Below are 22,940 nucleotides of genomic sequence, written 5' to 3' on the forward strand. Positions count from 1 at the left end.
AAAAAATTGGAAGAATTATAAAAAGGTGGAAGAAATAGAGAAATGATAGTTAAAATTATATAAAAATTGTGTTTAATAGTTGTATTTATAGATAGATAAAATTTGATATTATTATTATTTATTAATTATATTAATATTCAAACGTTAAAACTATTCGTTGAGGAAGCAGCCCATAAGAGTCAATCATGTAGCCAACTTGGGATGAAGTCTTCCCGTGCCACCAGTCAGCACGTCGGAGCTCGAAACCTATGAACACGCCGCGCTAATAGCGTGTTAGTGGCGTGTCAAAATAAACGCAGCCAACATGCGCGTCGGGTATGGTTTAACATATCTCGTTTCTTGTGGAATAGAAGAGGGTAAAGGCCGGTTTGATTCTATTTTTCCACATGAATATGAACCGTGAAATATGATCTAATGAACCTTTAGATCTTCGCATTTTAGGTGTAAGAAAAGTTCTCACATCAATAATTAAAGGTCGAAAAGAGTCACAGATAACCAACCAGTATAAAGCGTGTACATATAAGTCAAAAATATTCATCATTCCATCTTCCCGAATTACAGCGGCAGCAACAACAACAAAACCCAATACCACATAAATGGTGTATGGGGGAGGTGGGATGTAGATAATCATTCCCATATCCGAGAATAAAGACAAGTCATTTTTCCACCCAGAGTGAAAACACTCTCAAAAGTGGAGAAAGTCATGCATCTCTCAATTCGATGGATAGAGAAATTGCTTCTGAGTGGACCTCCGACCAATAAGTAGGAAGAATTTTTAAAAAAAATAAATTGAGACGCCACGATAATAGTAAAATCAAATTTTCACGAGTTTTAAGAATCAGTCAAGGAAAAAGAAGAAAATTAGGGACACGGTGGTGTGGTCTTTGATGAAGTTCAATTTTTTTGAGTTAACATTAGTGTTTTTTTCATCGATCTCGCTCCTCGCCAGTTTTGTCTCTCGAGTTGTACCTGACAACGATCTCTTTGTTGTAGATCTAATTTACAACCAGAGAGTGATGGATGTTTGTGGTTCAGGGTCCAGTGTGATATGACTTGGGTTGTTTCTGTTTATGGCATGTATTATAAGCTCCGATTTGCTCATGACCTCTATCTTGGTCAAATCCATTAATCCTTTAAGCTACATTCTCTTGTTTTGAGTTCTTCAGTGGGTGTGGGTGTATTGTTGCGGTGGTGATCCACGTTCTTCTGGTCACCGTCATTTTATTAATTCCATATGTTATAGTTTCGACTTTATTTTTATTTTCTACTAGCTTAGTGCCCGCGAATTCGCGGGGCTACTTTATTGTATTAAGCAAGTATTGGTTTTATGTGAGTAAATGTGAATAATTTTTTTACTTTGCATGTGTTGCAGTAACCTCGACATTCAGATAATATTTCTATATAGTTATTAAGCAAAGTAGAACCAAAAAACGCATATCTACAGGTACAAAAGATTCGTTGTAAAGCTACTCTAATTTAAATAAAGAAATTCCTTATTTTAAAGTGATACTCCACATCTATCACATTTTAACAAAAAATGGTACATATTCAAAGTGGTATTGTATTAAGACATGAAATTCTTTCGGATGCTTTGATTGCAGATATACTGAAATTAACTCATCCTATAAACAAAAAAGTCAACTACATAGAACCCATATTGACTTTTGACCTTTACTATAATGTTATATATCAGAGATATCAGATATATCAGATGTGCTTGAAGCACATATTTAGACATTATCTTAAATATTAGATGAGAAACGCACATGGATTTCAAGAAGATGATTTGGAATTTCTCTTAAGAAACGTGAAGGTTGAAGAATCTGAGAAACGCAAAGTTGATTTTAGGGTGGTGATTTTACATTTTTACCCATCTAATTATAAACGTGTCATATGAGCCGAACGGCAGTCGATGGGTCGAAAGTCTCCCAAAGTATAATCATATTAGAACGGGTCATTTGACCCCAAGTGACTGAATTATCATTTGAACAATATAACTTTAGTAAATATTTGACACACCTAGAGGTAATTATGCTTTACCTGCCAATTTTAGTCAATTGCGACATATAGAATAAAAAGTTTCTTTCTTGCACGAGTCATTGCCACATATAATAAGCGTCTTTCCTCCTATAAATGTCCAAAGAAGAGAGATACATAAGGGTACTTTTGTCTTTTCAAATAAATAACATATGTTGATGTAAAGAAGAAAGATACATGAATATGGATTCAAGAGCATGCTTACCTCAAAGATGTTGAAACTGCCTAAAGTGTATTATTTTTTATGCATACAAACAGAAACCCTCATATTATTTTTTATGCATGCCTATCCTACATTTTCAGAATATCGAACTCAAATAGAACCCTACTCAATATCACAATTACAGTTGATAAATCATATCTTTGTTAGTGATTTACTCAAAATCATCAAATAAATTAAGTGTACTTAATTCTATGAACCGTTTGAAGTGGGACAAAGAGAATAAATTAAGTGTACTTAATTGTTCGTGATTTACTCAATTCTATGACAAAGGGAATACAAATCTTCATACATAATTTTTAATTTTTATATTTTATATGTGGTTGAAGTGGGACTCGGTAGTCAAGCATACTTATTCAACTACGGGTAGTTAGAGGTGAGAAGTAGGTTGAACCTGAAACGAAGTCGAAATGAATAAAAGATAACATGATAAAGTAAACATTATTCAGTGACTGCTCTGATGCATAATATGATAATCGTGGCCTTAAACATAGATAATCGAGTTAATAATATAAATTTATCCCACCACTCTTACTTTTATCCTCATCTTTTGTTATGAAGGAAAGAAGTACAATAAAGAAGAAGCCATCAATTTTGAAGATAATTGGTAGAAATGTAATATCAAGTTCTAATTATTAATACAATAAAAATTTGAAGGAAATAGAAACAAAGAACCAAATTTCACTTTATTACGTTAGCATGATCTTGAAATATTTCTATAACAATTAACAATAATCTTTTTGGAAATTCATCAAAACTCGAAACCGGCTTAAAAACTATAAATACATATCACAATTCTGGAAAAAAAATCCCCTGGGCATCCCAAAGTGTTTGACCCGTTCTGAAATATATCCTTTTAAAGACCACATGAGATGTTTGATCACTAAACTTTCTCCAAGTACCGACTACCATAATGAAACAACCCAACCCGTATTTAAAACGGCCCAATTTTTTTTTATATAATACATTAATATCGTCAACATTTAGGTCCCAATTATGTTTCCAAATACATCTTTAATACAATAGTAAGTTTAATAATCTTTAAAACATTTAATACATAAGTCGAAATACAAACGGGCATACAACCCGAGACCCGTTTGACATCACCAAAAGATACTAATAAGTTTTCCAACAAAAGGACCGAGCATGGTGATTGGGAACGCTATCCAATCCTAATCAAAAGTCTAGAGCACAATCTTCTAAGCATCGCAAGCTAGCCCACTAGTCCCCATGCTTACCCTTGCCGCGTCCGCCTTGCAAATCTATAAAAATGTAAACAACGAGAGGGTAAGCTAACGCTTAGTGAGTGAAAGTATTCTACATACATATATATGCATAAAATGGACAAGCCACACAATAATAAACAAATAGCACATACCGGAGCATCCAAGCATAAAGGCAAGCTAATCTAAGCATACCGTATGATCATTATACAACAAGCTAATAACATCAACAATATAAGTACACCAACGACGATGTGTACAACGCCAATAAGCTACACCCAGAGGGTTAGCTACATCACAACAATACGACAATATAATAATAAAGCGTAAAACGCCCAAGGTTAATCCCTTAACCCAATACCAAAAGAAGATTGGCCGAACTACACGAGCTTTAGTAAATCCGCATCCACACGAGACTACTATCTTCAATACCACAACAACATCGAGGTTGGCCGAACTACACAAGCCTTAGTGAATCCGAACTACACGAGACCACTACCTCAATAAGATGGCCGAAACTACACGCGTCATCGTGAATCCGCATCCACACGTGATTCACTTCCCAAATCAAAACCCACATCATCGGGGTTACTCAACCGCAACTCAATACCAATCCCACGCCATCGGGATTATATAACTCCACATCACAAGTCCATGTGATAACGTACACACGAAGTGTGCACCTCGTCAAAGGTGGTCAACCAAAACGCACAACCGTGCCCATTGGACCTATACACAAGTCCATCAAATCCACCTATGTGTGAAGTGAGCTCTATAGCCGAGAATCACTTCACTCGACCCGCACCCATCCTATACATACATATGCACATAGTATATTAACACTCACCTTGAAGCCTTGATGGATGCACAACCCAAAATCCGCAATCGCCATTGGAATTTCCTATTCCATTTATCACATAACAAACAACACAATTAGGGTGGATTACAAACCAACCCATATTGACAACTTGTGCAAATTCGACCCAAATGCACTTCTAAGCACAAACCGTGCCCAAACTAACCAATAATCACTAACACAAGTGAGAATGGTCCTAATACGTCAATTAGACCCAATCATAAGTGTTAAACACTCATCTTGCCCAAATTGACACCTAAACCCTAATTTTGACCCATTTCAAAATTAGTCAACCCAAATACACCCAAATGGGTTCCAACACTTCTATAATCACTAATACTAGTGATTACACACCACTTACAAGCCTTAAAGATGGTTAAATCATCGACCATCCCAAAACCCGCCAAGTATCAAAAATAACAAGTTTCCATAAACCCTTTTCATCATCTAAATGGGTTTTACAACTAAAAATCTCAAAACCCTAACTTGAATATAGAATCATAAAGATGAAATTCGGAGTTGAGACTTACCAATACCGCCAAAATGATGCCGTTGACGAGTAGAACAACTTTAACACTTGATCTTTAACCCTAAACAATCTTCTTCTTCTCCAAATGGAGCTTTCTCTATCTAAACTCTCTTTTCTCTCTCTAGGATTGAAGATGAGAGTGTTTGGTGTGTGAATGAGGATAAATTGATCCTTGAATCAGTCTTATGGCTCTAAAACTGGCCATATACAAAATTACCGAAACACCCCCAAAAGATCCCATTAAAATGGGTTAAAAATGTCATTACAGCGAGAATTATCGCGTTTCGAGACACCAATACGCGATACCCATTTTTTAAACGCGATAAAAGAACAAAAGTCAGGTTTTTAAACCGTCGCGTTTCAGCATGACATGTCGCGCCACGCTACATCCCCAGACGCGACCAAACCCCTCTGAACGCGACATTTTGCTTGGAAGCACCCCATCTCAAATCTCTAACACTTAAACTATATGCAATCGATCGTGGTTACACTATTAAACATACACGAGATTAAGCACGCACCTTACATCATATACGGGGAAAACGGGGTGTTACACATAACCACCACGTACACCTGTTACCTAACCGACCCATTCAGCCCGCCCATTCTTTCAGCTATACCAACAATGTATATAAATTAAAGTGATAACTGGTCACATACTTAAATCATGTAGTAATGCATACCATCCATGCTTCACTTTTCATCTTTGCATATCGAAAGTAATAATGCATACCATCCATGTAGATTCATCTTTGCAAAGATAAAGTCTCCTAGACTCGAACCCTCTAACCTGTGATGGGAAGGTCACAAAGGCATAACCTTACGGACTGCTCCAAATCTCACATTATGAATATTAATTTTTCAACAACCGTCATTCTTTGGTGATTTGAAGCTTAAAACCTCAAGGTGGCAACTTTGACCCGTCTACTCAAAAAATGAGTTAATGCAGGTTGACACATATCCAATGTAGCAGAAAGTGTATTGTCAATCCATACTATCTACCAAATCCCTTAAGTCAAACACTTCAAAATTCTGTTACAGTACAAAATAATTAAGTAAAACGACAAATGAGTCTCATATTTGATAAGGCTGTATTAGTCTGTGTGACACCGCTATTTATTATTATTATTTTTAAATACGTGGCGGAAGCATTATATTATTTAAATACGATATCAACATTTGTACAAACCGATGTCACGTGTCATTAAAATAAATTACATATTTAACTGGAAAAGACGTAATTACATTCTGCTTTCAAAAGTACACGGTTCATATCCTAAAAGACCACATCAGAGTCAACCCTGTCAAACATAACATCACCATGCCCGTCTTCTCCCACAAAGCACTATCTGCAAAAGCTATCAACCTGCAGGGAGGAGATGGAGAGGAATTAGTACGAAGCTAAGTGAGTACGACTAACTACAAGCCATAGCATACAGAAGTGTTATACTAATCAAGTCACATAGTCTTACACACAAACATCACCCAAGTGCCGTCTACAGAGACTCTGGCGGCTCGGCCAAACCATTAACCACCAGCTGATTGGACGGGGGCTTACCAGAAGTTCCTCCACCACCGTGTTGTATATATATAATCCACACGCGACGGACGCGTCATTCACATATATATACACCACGATTGTCTAGGCCATCACATGAGGAACCCAACCCGTAGGTTGATCTCTCCTACCGAGGCCACCACACAATAGGGAAGCACTGGGCTCTAGCAAACAAGCATCAACTAACATGCAGTCATCACCACGTACTAACTAACCACAACAGTAAGTATATCTATAAAGCATGGAAATCATAATATAACATGCTACTCTATACTATAATCTCCAGTTAGTCCCACTCACCGATTACCAGCAAACGAGAAGGTATTCAGCTATCTAATCAATGAACCTTCTCTTTCTCCTTTTCTCATGAGAAAAACATATACACAAGTTAGTTTTTGTCCGTTAACCCCTAATAACCCAATACAGAAATTTTTGTATCAAAAATCGTCCGCTAAAAATTTTTGCTTAACACTTATGCACTTTCAAAATTTACATCCTGAACATCAAAATATAAACGGGCAGCATCACGGCTAAAAATCAACACTTGGTAAAATATCCACTTCCAAAGACACTCGGTCGACTGTCAGAGACAGTCGGCCGACTGTCTACACTCACTCAGCCGAGTGTCTAGTCACTCGGTCGATGGTCTCTCACAGACACACTCGGCCGTGAGTCTTACACACTCAGTCGATGGTCGAGTCGGTCGGTCGAGTGTCAGGAGACACTCAGCTGACTGTGTTTATCTGCAGAAGCTGAAGACAAAGTGATGGGTTTTGTCGTGACCCGTCCTAATCCATCTGGATGAATACATTACATTTGGTTACATCGCGAGGTACTTGACCTCTATATGATACATGTTACAAACATTGCATTCGTTTTTAAAAGACAAACTTTCATTACATCGAAAGTTGACGGCATGCATACCATTTCATAATATATCCAAGTATAATTGACTTAATAATAATCTTGATGAACTCGACGACTCGAATGCAACGTCTTTTGAAATATGTCATGAATGACTCCAAGTAATATCTCTAATATGAGCAAATGCACAGCGGAAGATTTCTTTCGTACCTGAGAATAAACATGATTTAAAGTATTAACCAAAAGGTTGGTGAGTTCATTAGTTTATCATAATCGATCATTTTTATCATTTTAATAGACACAAGATTTTCATTTTCAGTTCTCATAAATATACGTCCCATGCATAGAAACAAAAATATCATTCATATGGATTGAACACCTGGTAACCGACATTAACAAGATGCATATAAGAATATCCCCTATCATTCCGGGAAATCCTTCGGACATGATATAAAACAACATCGAAGTACTAAAGCATCCGCTACAACGGATGGGGTTCGTTAGGCCCAATAGATCTATCTTTAGGATTCGCGTCAATTAGTAGACTGGTTTACTAATTCTTAGGTTACCAAGCAAAAGGGGCATATTCGGCTTCGATCATTCAACCATATAATGTAGTTTCGATTACTTGTGTCTATTTCGTAAAACATTTATAAAAATTTCGCATGTATTCTCAGCCCAAAAATATAAAGGGTAAAAAGGCAAATGAAACTCACAATACTGTATTTTGTAGTAAAAATACACATGACGACATTGAACAACTGAACAATGCAGGGTTGGCCTTGGATTCACGAACCTATATCAATTGTATATCTATTAATACATATAATGTAAATCACAAAATTTCATTTATTAATATGTATTATTTATATGTTTATAGTTATATAGAATTTATACTAAATTCCATTTTTAAAACGTATACCTATATTATATCTTAAATTATATTTTATATATATTGAATTTATGTATATAGATTATAATGATTAATATTTATATATATTTAGTTATATTAATATATCTACATACATACATACACACACACACACACACACACACACACACACATATATATATATATATATATATATATATATATATATATATATATATATATGCAATTAGTGTTTTATTTATGAAATATCATTAGTTTGTTATATTAAATATTAATATAATCCTAGTATAGGTAATAAGTATATATAATGTACGAAAGATTTATTTGTTAAAAAGATAGTTTAGAAAATAATGATCTACTACTAATAATAAAATTAATAATAATTAATATTAAAACTAATAATAATCGAATTATATCATTATCATTATCATGTTTATATCTAAACCTCTTTCTAATTTCATCTGAATTTTATAATATCATCTTTTATCAATACTTATAATTATACTTATGTTTATATTATACTATAAACTAAATCATACTTATTATTATATTTTATCAATTTATACATAAACATATTAGTAATCATAACCATATTCATTTTCGTATATATTTATACATATAAATATGTTTGTATGTAATCAAAATTCAAGTTATATTTATAACAATACTTATGTTAATCGTAATCAAAATCGTCATGTTTAATTTGTAAATTAATAACTAAAGCTTCGTAATCCTAATCATAATAATAAGAGTAATACTTTTTAATAATAATAATAATAATATTCATAAGTGTGACTATAATCTTAATACTAATAATAAATAATAACTAATACATATTTTAATATTAATAATAATAATAATAACATTTATAATACTTGTAATACTAACAATAATTATAATGATAATAGTTAATAATAGCAATATCAATAATAGAAATAATAATACTAATAATGATAATAATAATAATAATAATAATAATAATAATAATAATAATAATAATAATAATAATAATAATAAGAATAATGAAGGAATTTACTACCTCCATTAAATCTGATAACAAAAAAAATGCCAACAGTCAGACTCGAACCCGCGACCCCTCGTTCACACCCAACACCCACGACAACTGAACTATTTCCATTTTTCCTGAATCTATTCCCTCCTGATTAAATATAACCCGATTTATTTTTCTGTCTCATAGTCTTCTTCTTCTTCAAAATTAAATCAAAGATGGACCATTTGTTACAACGATTTAAGAATTGAAACTAGGACTGATTAACAACAGAAACGACTCTCAAAGCTTGATCAAATCAATTTAAACATAATAAAAGGAATTTTTTTTGCTGTAACAGTCGAAGAACACATTAATGAACTCAATAATCGATTTCAACTTTTAAGAAGTTTTTAGAGTACGATTCCTAAATGAAAAAGTTTGAAAATCTTCTTTATAAAGTATCTGAATCAACGATTTAACTCAAAACATTAAAACGACTACGAATTTCACTATGAAAACTCGTTTGACTTTTTGAAAAAAAAACGTTTGACTTGAGAATTAAAACACGATACGAAAAATTGGACTTTAAGACTTTACAGATAGTTCGAAATAGAGATTATAAACACAACGGTATTAATAAATTTTGAAATTGAATTCAAATTCCAAGTATTTGATTTAAAACTGCACGAACAGGGTAACTTACTGTTCAATTCCCTTTTTTTTTTATTAATTTCGATAATTTTAAACTGTAAAGGATAATTGGAGTTGGTAGTTGGTAATGTGTGTCGAATACTATCACTTAACAATGAATTTTATCAATTTTACTCCACTGGTTACGTCGATAGGAATATAACAAGGACAGAAGAAATAATATAAAAATATAAAGGAAGAAAAGGATTGTTAATTGAGTTTGGATTGTATTGATTCTTGATTGCACGAATTCTAGACAGAAAAACAAATCAGCAATAGCTCGACAATGACAGGAAACAGTTTACGTATGAGGTTTTATTCAATCCAGTGTATATCCGTATATATATATATATATATATATATATATATATATATATATATATATATATATATATATATATATATATATATATATATATATATATATATGTATATTTATACCTGTATAGATTATTGTGTATAAAATTCTATATTTTATATGAGTATATATTATATATATATTTTTTATATGTATATCTGTATTTTATATATAACTATATGTATTTATATAACTCTGTTTATATAATTGATTATACATATTCTATAAACTTTAATATTTATAATGTTATTAAAAATAAAATACTAATAGTAACAATAATAAAATTATTAATAGGAATCTCGAAATACTAGTAATATTAATGATAAAAATACTAATAATAATGATATCAATAATAATAATAATTGTATTATTAATAACTATAAATAGTAGTGATATTAAGAATTATAAAATTTATAATTTTAATAAGTTTACTAATAATAATTAAAATAAAATGTTAAAAATAATAGGTTTATTAATACTAATAACAATTCTACTTATCATAATATTGTTTATAATAATATTAATAATTTTGATAATATAATAACTTATATCAAATTTCATATTTCATATGTATCTATATATCTGTATATTAAATATATAAGGAATCATAATAACATTAACTTATACAAATTTTAATAGCTTTTCAAAAAAAAAAAAAAATACAAATTTTAATATCTAATACTCATGAAACAGATATTAATAATATCAATAGTATTAATAATGTTAATAATACTAATATTAATAATAATATTTGTACATGTCAAATTTCATATATATACTTTATATAATAATGTTGATGATACAAATGTTGATAATAATAGTGAAATTAATGGTAATAATATTATTATTACAATTATATTACTATCATTTTTATAATCTACAGAATCTTTAATATTTATAAATTACAATATATATATGATACTATTTATGTATAGAATTTGTTTATACATATATATATATGTATATATATATATATATATATATCAATATTTTTTTTTATTTACAACATTGGTTCGTGAATCGTCGAGCACGGTCAAAGGGTAATTGATTACATGATATAGTTTCAAATCTTTTTGAGACTCAACATTACAGACTTTGCTTATCGTATTGAATTCATATGAAGATTAAGTTTAAATTTGGTCGAAAATTTCTGGGTCGTCACAGTACCTACCCGTTAAAGAAATTTCGTCCCGAAATTTGAGTGAGTCGTCATAGCTAACAATAAAAATGTTTTCATGATGAATATGTGTTGATAACTAGAGTTTGATCATTATTGATTAATAAAGATAAAATGATTTGATTATGTGAAGCGTACGAGTGAAGCTGTCACAAAAAAAATGAAATGAAGAAATTACAGATTTGTCTTAACTTTTGACGTAGTTAGGGTTGAATTTTGGAATTCAAAGGATTTAAAGAAAATCTTCAAAATCTAAAAGATGTGATTCTTCGGTGAATAAGGAAATTAAGATCTATATAATTAAATACGGTGATCTGCTTCGATTACTCTGCCTGATAGTTCCATTATAAATTAACCTCTTCCGTTCCATTATTCTCACCATTCCTATACTTTCTTTCTTAATTCATACATCCAAAAAATTGTGAAAATGCTTAATCCCGTTCTAATCCTTGATATTTTTCTAATTATCATTTCCGTCATCCTTCTTTTCAATCTTCCACCAGAAAAATCTGTTTACTTCTACCATTACCTTGGGGTGATACTATTCTTAATTATACCGTGCCTTTATATTGCTATTCGTATTAATATCCACATTTTGTAACCTCTGTGTTGTTATTGGACTTTATATTTTCTCTTATATATTGGAGCTTTTTGCCTTTTTATTCTATTCTCGACCTCTAGTAAAGCGAGTAAAGGTCCAGAATTCATAAGTATGGAGTTTTGAGTGAACTTAATGTTCTAAACAAGAAAGAACGTAATCGCACGATTTGATTTGTCAAGTTACCAGAATCACTTAGAATAGAACTATCAAGAATATACTTTCTTGATATGTTCAGAAGTTAAGAAGAATGAAAGAGTTATGTAACATGGCACATGATGACATTATGATCTGTGAATCATCATGTTCCATTAGAAACTCAGCATGACTTACTGTAATATAATCACATTGATCAAGTGTCATTATATTATACTAACTCATGCATCAATTTCTAACACTACTTCAAAATCATTCATAATTTAAATTCGAATTTTTCAGAATTTAGAAACTAAAATAGTTTCCTTTATGATATATCACAGATAGTGCGGAGAGATAATTAATATCGAACGAGAATATTTATGAAGATATCTTCAGAAATATTGAGGATATTCATAATGAAAGATACGATAATATCTTAGAATTTTAGAATCAAATTATGATGAAGAAATTTATTCACAATGATTTAGAGCGATTAAGGAGCAAGATATTCGCTAAAGATTTCATCAGAATCAGAATCATCTGGATTACTTATGTACAAGTTTAGTCCTTGTGATTTGTTCAGAGTCTCCTTTATAGTTTGCTCAATCCATTTTTTTCCAGTACAAATTTTCCATTGAGTGTTTCCGACACTCCATTCTTTATCATTAAACTTTTGACTGTTAAGGCAGTCTTCAGTTTTCACTGTTTCATCAGCTTTTTCAAAGTTCAATGTATTGATTCGTATGATGGGTGCTTTTCAGAATTTCATAATGGAAGATCATAATTCTAAGAGGTAAATGTTATATGTATACATATAACTGTTGATGTAGACATGCTGCGAGATTTCAAAATACTGATTGCTGATTCGCGGTAACGGGTACGGTAATTATCGTTACAAAACGCGGATGAGTATATGATAGGGTTTTAATGAACGAATATAATAGTTCTTCGTAGTGACTTAAGTTAATGAGTAATGAAGTTGCTGGTAAGTTTACTGCTAATGTGGTGAAATATAAAAGGTTTCCCCGACAACGATGACGAAAGGCAGACTTATATATCAAGGCTATAATAATGCTAATCCGAATGAAAGTCGAAGTTGACTTGCTGGAGCTGTGACAAAATTTGCTAATTTGAAAAGAGATTGCAAAGTTATTTTCGGTAATAACAACGTTAAAGAAATTAGCACAGCTACGTGTTAAACGTTTACTCAGTTTCCGAGAGTTTTTCAGGTGCATAACTATATGTATCAATCTTTTCTTCCGTAGGTAAAGTGCAGTTGGTTCATTGATGTTAAAGCGAAGGGGTATAAAATGTAAAGACCCGTCCTAATCCATCCGGACGAAGTCTATCTCGATTATAAACGATTCACAACAGTTGATTACATCGCGAGGTACTTGACCTCTATATGATACATTTTACAAACATTGCATTCGTTTTTGAAAAGACAATCTTTCATTACATCGAAAGTTGACGGCATGCATACCATTTCATAATATATCTAACTATAATTGACTTAATGATAATCTTCATGAACTCAACGACTCCAATGCAACATCTTTTGAAATATGCCATGAATGACTCCAAGTAATATCTTTAAAATGAGCAAATGCACAGCGGAAGATTTCTTTCATACCTGAGAATAAACATGCTTTCAAGTGTCAACCAAAAGGTTGGTGAGTTCATTAGTTTAACATAAATAATCATTTCATAATTTTAATAGACCACAAGATTTCATATTTCCATTTCTCATAAACATACATCCCGTGCATAGAGACAAAAATATCATTCATATGGATTGAACACCTGGTAACCGACATTCACAATATGTATATAAGAATATCCCCATCATTCCGGGATCCTCCTTCGGACATGATATAAATTTCGAAGTACTAAAGCATCCGGTACTTTGGATGGGGCTTGTTGGGCCCGATAGATCTATCTTTAGAGTTCGCGTCAATTAGGGTGTCTGTTCCCTAATTCTTAGATTACCAGACTAAATAAAAAAAGGGGCATATTCGATTTTGATAATTCAACCATAGAATGTAGGTTCACGTACTTGTGTCTATTTCGTAAAACAGTTATAAAAGCAGCGCATGTATTCTCAGTCCCAAAAATATATATTGCAAAAGCATTTAAAAAGGGAGTAATGAAACTCACGCATGTATATATTGTAAGACAGTTAATAAAGCATTTGCATGTATTCTCAGCCCAAAAACGTAAAGAGTAAAAAGGCAAATGAAACTCACCTAATGTATTTTGTAGTAAAAATACATATGACGATATTGAACAATGCAGGGTTGGCCTCGGATTCACGAACCTATATTATTTATATATATACATTAAAACGTATAATCGAAATCGAACAATTTATTATATCTTAATTTATATATTGTATATTTAATTTGTGTTTAAATTTAAAATGGTTATTATTTATATAGTTATATTAGTATATTCATACTTGTTTAAATGTTATTTTTTTTTTAAAATCACTAGTTTGTTATTTGTAAGTATTTATATAAATAATATTAGTAAGTTTAATATATATAGTTATGTGAAATTTTTAATATAATTATAATATACGTACTAAGTATATTTTATGTACAAAATATTTATCTGTTTAAAAAAAATAGTTTTTAATATTAATAATGATAATATTAATAATCATTTTACTTAACAATAATTCTTATAGTGATAATAATATCTATAGTAAAAATAATAATTTTAAATGCAACTAGGGTTTTAATAACGATAATAATATTTGGTAACTAATACGCATATTAGTAATAATAATAGTAATAACTAATATTCATAACACTTATTAATAATAGTACTAATAATAATAATAATAATTCTATTACTTGATGGTAATAATAATAACAATAATGGTAAGTGTAATAATAATAACAATAATAATAATAACAATAATCAAAGTAATGGTAATAATACTTAAATATATTAATAATACTTTTAAGACTAATACTAATAATAATGGTTATAATGATAATAATAATCATATCACTAATAACAATTATAACAATTAGTAATAATAATAAAAATAAAATAATAATAAGAATAACAAATTCATAAAGGCTACCTCAATTAAATCTGATAACAAAAAAAAAAAATATGCCCGCAGTCAGGCTCGAACTCGCGACCCCTCATTCACACCTAACATTCACGACCACCCTTCCAGTTCTTCTTTCTGTAATTTGTCCAACCCATTTACTTATAACCCCTAACTCACAGTCTTCATCTTCTTCATCAATGAACTCAATCAAACTCTAACAAAAATCCTAACCGTGTATTACATAAATGTTTTAGGATTTAATATTATCATGTATACACTTATTTGTGATTAATTTGTTTAAAAAAAAAATTATATATATATATATATATATATATATATATATATATATATATATATATATATATATATATCAGAAAGAACCTGTTTGCTGTCGACGGTGATAAGAAGAAAAAAAAATAGTTTTCACTTTGAGAATGTATTGGACATATATTATAAAACGAAATACCTATAAAATCAATCCCTAAAACTATTGGAATCATCAATTCAACTGAATTCATCCCAGAAAATTCGAATTCAATTGATGAACACAGGTTTGACTTTTTTTAAACCAAACTTTGACTCAGAAATTCTAACTCGATATAAAGAATTAAGTATTGAGATTTTGCAGAAAGTTTAGCCTATAGATTCCTAACAAAACCTCATTTATACTTTTTGAAATAAATTTAGAAATCGAGCTTTGAATATTTGATAGCAAGAACAGAGGAACTTTGCTGGGTTCCTTTTATGCTTCTGTTTTTAATTCAGAATTTTGTATCTGTATGTAATGTAATTGATAGTGGTGATGGCGAATTAAATGGTTTCCTCATAATAAAGTGGTTCAATTGTTTTATAGCAGCTACTAGTCGACAGGTTTTTGTAATCAGACAAGGAAGAAAAAAAATAACAAAAATAAAAGAATTAAAAGTAGACTTTGATTGCTAACAGATTTTGGCTTGTAATGGTTATTTTTTTCGATATATAACAAGATTTGAGACAGATGTATCAATTTAACACAGTTGAATAACTGTTGGTAACCAACTTCATACGATTCCTCAAGTTTAAGCTTTATTTAATTAATAACAATAATTATATAAATAATGATAATAATAATAATTATATTAATAACAAATATAATATATAATGTTAAAGAAAAAATATAATATTTACATTTATTAATGATAATAATATTGTTAATAATGATAATAATATAACCATGTATATATAGCAAGTTTCATATTTATGTGTTATCTTAATAATATAAATTTTGTTATTGAAAATAATCATAATATTACTATAACAATTATTTTAACTTGTAATTTTCATTAAAATCATGTAGCCTTTACTACTTATATATAATAACATATATTGAATATTTAATTACACTATATATATATACTAATAATAATAATAACAATCTATTTATTAACATTGCCAATAATACTACTTAATAATATATTAGTAATGATAATAATATTAACAACTAAATTTTAACTTGTATTATATTATTAATTATGTAGTATTTATGTACTACTTTATATAATAATTTTTATTGAATATTTATTATTTATTTATAAACCTTATATGTTTTACAATATACACATAATAATATTTATACGCAGAAAATCATATATATATTTTTATATATATAGATTCATTTTAAATTACACTTAATTTATATTTTATTTTACATATTTAATTCTAATGTTTATATTTTATAATTTCACTTTATTATATATATACTTACTTTTATATATGTATACATATTTATTTACAAACAATTGTTCGTGAATCATCGGGAACAGTCAAAAGGTAATTGATTTCATAAATTAATTCAAAAATTTTGAAATTCAATTTAATAGACTTTGTTTATCATGTCGAAACCATATAAAGGTTAAGTTTAAATTTGGTCAAAAATTTCCGGGTCGTCACAGTACCTACCCGTTAAAGAAATTTCGTCCCGAAATTTGAGTGAGGTGGTCATGACTAACAATAAAAATGTTTTTCTGACGAATATGAGCTGATAAATAGAGTTTTTTTTTCACTATTGATAAATATGAATAAGACACTTCGATTACTCGAAGAGTACGAATGAAGTTATCACTAATTGGTGAAATGAATAAATAAAGTTTCGTCTTAACTTTTGACGTTGTCTTGGTTGAATTTCCGGAATTCAAGGGATTTAAAGAAAATCTATTAAATCTATAAGATCTGATTCTTCGGTAAATGAGGAAATTAGGATCTCTTTAATTAAATGTGATGATCTGCCTCGATTACTCTGTCTGCTAATTCCATTATAAATTAAACTTCTTCCGTTCCATTCTCACCATTTCCATACTTTCTTTCTTAGTTCATACATCCAAAAATTGTAACAATGCTTAATCCAGTTCTGATCCTTGTCCTTATCCTGACTATCGCCACAATCATTCTCCTTTTCCAACTTCCCCCGGAGGAATCTGTTTTCTTCTATATCGCCCTTAGGGTTATAGTGTTTTTAATTCTCCCGTGTCTTTATGTTGCGATAAACATTGACATACACGGTTTGTAATTTACGTGTTGTTATCGGGCTTTATATCCTCTTTTATATTTCGGAGTCCCTGCTTCCGTCTACTATAATCATTGTCATTCACAGTTAATGCTCTCTCTTATTTGCTGCGATATATACCCCTTTCTATTTCGGAGCATCATACTTTTGTTTTCTTTTCGCAAGTAATGGTCCAGAATTCATAGGTATGGAGTTTTGAATGAACTTAATGTTCTAAACGAGAAAGAACGTAATAGCACGATTTGATTTGTCAAATTACCAAAATCACTGAGAATAGAACTATCAAGAATATATTTTCTTGATATGTTCAGAAGTTAATCAGAATGAAAGAGTTATGTAACATGACACTTGATGACGTTATAATCTGTGAATCATCATGTTCCATTTAGAAACTCAGCATGACTTACTGTAATATAATCACGTTGATCAAGTGTCATTATATTATACTAACTCATGCATCAGCTCCCAACATTACTTCAATAACATTCATATTTTAAGCTCGAAAGTTTACAGAATATAGAAACTAACAGTTTCTATATGATGTAATACTGATAGCACGAAGAGATTAATGATTTCAAATAAGAATAGTTATGAAAATATCTTCAGAAATATGGAGGATATTTAAAATGAAAGATACTATGATATCTTGGAATTTCTGATATCGAAGGATGGTGAAGAAAATTTATCCGTAAGGGTTTAGATTCGAAAGCAAGGTATTTGCTAAAGATTTCATCAGAAACAGAATCATTTGGATTCTTTGAAGTCAAACTTATTCTTTGTGATTTGTCCACGGCTTCCTTCATAGTTTCGCATAATCCGCTTTTCGGTACTAGATTTTCTATTGAATGTTTCCAATATAATGATACACAGGAAGCACGAAGAGGTATATAATTTCGGACGAGAATATTTATGAAAATATCCTCAGAAATATCGAAGATATTGATGATGATATTTTAGAATTTCTAAGTTCGATGGTTGATAAAGAAAGATTTTCTGTAAAATTTTAACATGACTTCGGAGCAAGATATTCTCTAAAGATTTCAACGGATCCAGAATTATCTGGATTCTTTGAATATAGGGTATGGTCCTTGTATTTGTCCTTGGTCTCCTTCTTGGTTAACTCTATCCGTTTTCTAGTTCCAACATTTCTGAGCTTTTCCAACATATTATTCTTTATCATCAAACTTCCGACGACTAAGGTCGTTTACGGTTGCCTACAGTTTCTGCTGCTTCATTCGGCTTTTTCAACATTCAGAGTATCAATTCGTAAACTGGGTGCCTTTTCAAAATTTTGGAATTGAAGATCATAATTCTAAGAGGTAATTGTTATATGTATACATATAACTATTGATGTAGAAGTGCTACGAGATTAGAAATACTGATTGCTGATTCCCGGTAATTGGTATGGCAATTATTGTTACAGGGTATAGATGAATACAAGATGGGGTTTCAATGATTATAATGATTTTTCAGAAAGTCCAAATTCATTGAAGTTGCTGGTAATTTTACTGCTAATGTGGTGAAATATAAACGGTTCTCCGGTAACGATGACGACAAGCAAACTTATATATCGCGGTTATAATAAGGCTGATTCGAATAGAAGTTGAAGTTGATTTGTTGAAGCTGTGATAAAATTGGCTAATTTGAAAAAGAGTTGCAATGTTATTTTTGGTAATAACAATGCCAAAGGAGTTAACACAGACACGTGTTAAACGTTTACTCAAATTCCGAATGTTTTCAGGTGCGTAACTATATGCATCGATCTTTTCTTCCGTAGATGAAGTGCGGTTGGTTCATCTTCCCGATTGAGGTGTTTTCAAGAATTACGAAAGGTTTGAATGCGGATCGTAATCGTCAAGATACAAATGAGGTTTAGGATGATATCAAGTGGCAAACTTGAAGAATTGTTTAGTTTCATATGTTATAATTAATATTTTAATTCATTTTAATTCGCCAATGCTATTAGTCCACAGTTGATAGTCCACAGTTAATAGTCTAATAATTTATATATAGTTTAATATATAATATTCGAATTAATTAATAAATATCATGACCCGTGTACATGTCTCAGACTCGATCACAACTCAAAGTATATATATTATTTGAGAATCAACCTCAACCCTGTATAGAGAACTCGATCATTACTGCATATAGAGTGTCTATGGTGATTCCAAATAATATATATAGATGTGTCGATATGATATGTCAAAACCTTGTATACGTGTCCCGATATTTAAAGTGCGTAAAATAAATAACAGAAATTAAATGACGATAAATAAAATTCGTAAAGTAAATAACAAAAATTAAATGACGATAAATAAAATTGCGATAATTAAATTGCGATAAATAAACTGCTATAAATAAAATGTAATCAGTTAGCTAGGAACAGTTAGCTAGGATCTTGTTAGTGTGGTTTCTTAACAAAATTTCATATTGTTAATTAGTCTATTTCTAATCAATTTTTATTGTGTTCATTATTTCTTCATTATGCCACTTGTTGGATTCTGGTAAGTTAAAATCCAAATATGAAATTGAATTTGAATGAAAATGGTTATTCTGTGGTGAACGGATTCGTATATCGGTAGATGTAAATAGGATAGTAAATGACTGTTGAATCATATTCGAAGAATGTACAGTGTATCTTATTAATGTGAAATCTAAATATTTCTCGGGTATTACCTACCCGTTAAAATATTTCCACCATTAATCGTTTGTACAAAAGAATTTTTAATTATAATCTTTATGAAAATATACTCACATATATATTCTCTTCAGATGTAATCATGGATTTAATGAGTTAATATGATATTAATCTCATTTGATTTACCATTAGAACTAGAATATATAATCTTTAAAACATTAGAGATTACATAGTCTCTATGAAGAACGAAGATAATTGATGTAGAACAAAATGTAGAACGAAGATTATGCTCGAGGTATAGATTGCGATGTTGAGGCATGTGATGTTGGAACTTGGGTTGTTGGTGGTACTGTTGGTGCCGGTGGTGTTGTTGAAGCTGGTACATTTTGCACCACGTTTTCCAAATTAATTACTCGAGCGCGAAGCTCGTTAACTTCTTCCATTATCCTAAAATGATTGTCGGTCGTAACAAATGAATGAATAAGGTTTAAAGTTTTAGATAGAATCTAATCGTGGCGAGGTATTCGAGAAATGAGTATGAAAATCCTGTTTCTAATAGGTTCACCGGTAAGTGCTTCAGGTTCATTGCCAAGAGGTGAATTTGGTTGGTGGAAAGGATCGCCTTCTTCTTGTCTCCAATGATTGAGTAGACTACGAACCCATCAGATGAATTGGGGATGGCTGATTGATTGATTCATTCTGATGACACCGCTTTCGGAGCTTAGGTGAATATCCATGTCGGAATAGCTGTCGGAATAGCTGTCGGAATAACTATCGGAATAGATATCGAAATCTGAGGGACTCGAAATGGTTGAGGAATTCATCTCGTACGATCAGATGAAGGATTTTGATATGAAATAGATTATAGGATGTAGATTAGTACCCTGCAATACATAATTTTCATATGCATATAAAATACTAAAATCCCTTAAGTTACGGAGGAATCTACAGAAGCTGTTCAGGCAAAGGTAACAATAACAGATACGCTAAAATATGAATTTATCTATACACTGTCTATGCAATAGAGGCAGTAAGACATGTCTAGACTAAGAATTATAAGCAGGTAATTTCCTAAGGATGATAAGTAGATGATTTTCGACACGAAATGATAAGCAAAACTTTTGACATGCAGACACGGTCGAAGTCCAGACTCGCTAATGCATCCTAACGACTTATCAGTTAGACACACTAATGCAGACCTGGTTCACTAAGACCACCGCTCTGATACCAACTGTGAAGACCCGTCCTAATCTATCCGGACGAAGTCTATCTCAATTATAAACGATTCACAACAGTTGATTACATCGCGAGGTACTTGACCTCTATATGATACATTTTACAAACATTGCATTCGTTTTTGAAAAGACAATCTTTCATTACATCAAAAGTTGACGGCATGCATACCATTTCATAATATATCTAACTATAATTGACTTAATGATAATCTTCATGAACTCAACGACTCGAATGCAACATCTTTTGAAATATGCCATGAATGACTCTAAGTAATATCTTTAAAATGAGCAAATGCACAGCGGAAGATTTCTTTCATACCTGAGAATAAACATGCTTTCAAGTGTCAACCAAAAGGTTGGTGAGTTCATTAGTTTAACATAAATAATCATTTCATAATTTTAATAGACCACAAGATTTCATATTTCCATTTCTAATAAACATACGTCCCGTGCATAGAGACAAAAATATCATTCATATGGATTGAACACCTAGTAACCGACATTCACAGTATGTATATAAGAATATCCCCATCATTCCGGGATCCTCCTTCGGACATGATATAAATTTCGAAGTACTAAAGCATCCGGTACTTTGGATGGGGCTTGTTGGGCCCGATAGATCTATCTTTAGAGTTCGCGTCAATTAGGGTGTCTGTTCCCTAATTCTTAGATTACCAGACTAAATAAAAAAAGGGGCATATTCGATTTTGATAATTCAACCATAGAATGTAGGTTCACGTACTTGTGTCTATTTCGTAAAATAGTTATAAAAGCAGCGCATGTATTCTCAGTCCCAAAAATATATATTGCAAAAGCATTTAAAAAGGGAGTAATGAAACTCACGCATGTAAATATTGTAAAACAGTTAATAAAGCATTTGCATGTATTCTCAGCCCAAAAACGTAAAGAGTAAAAAGGCAAATGAAACTCACCTAATGTATTTTGTAGTAAAAATACATATGACGATATTGAACAATGCAGGGTTGGCCTCAGATTCACGAACCTATATTATTTATATATATACATTAAAACGTATAATCGAAATCGAACAATTTATTATATCTTAATTTATATATTGTATATTTAATTTGTGTTTAAATTTAAAATGGTTATTATTTATATAGTTATATTAGTATATTCATACTTGTTTAAATGTTATTTTTTTTTTAAAATCACTAGTTTGTTATTTGTAAGTATTTATATAAATAATATTAGTAAGTTTGATATATATAGTTATGTGAAATTTTTAATATAATTATAATATACGTACTAAGTATATTTTATGTACAAAATATTTATCTCTTTAAAAAAAATAGTTTTTAAT

Source organism: Rutidosis leptorrhynchoides, chromosome 4 (assembly GCF_046630445.1).
Source record: "Rutidosis leptorrhynchoides isolate AG116_Rl617_1_P2 chromosome 4, CSIRO_AGI_Rlap_v1, whole genome shotgun sequence".
Taxonomy (NCBI): Eukaryota; Viridiplantae; Streptophyta; class Magnoliopsida; order Asterales; family Asteraceae; genus Rutidosis; species Rutidosis leptorrhynchoides.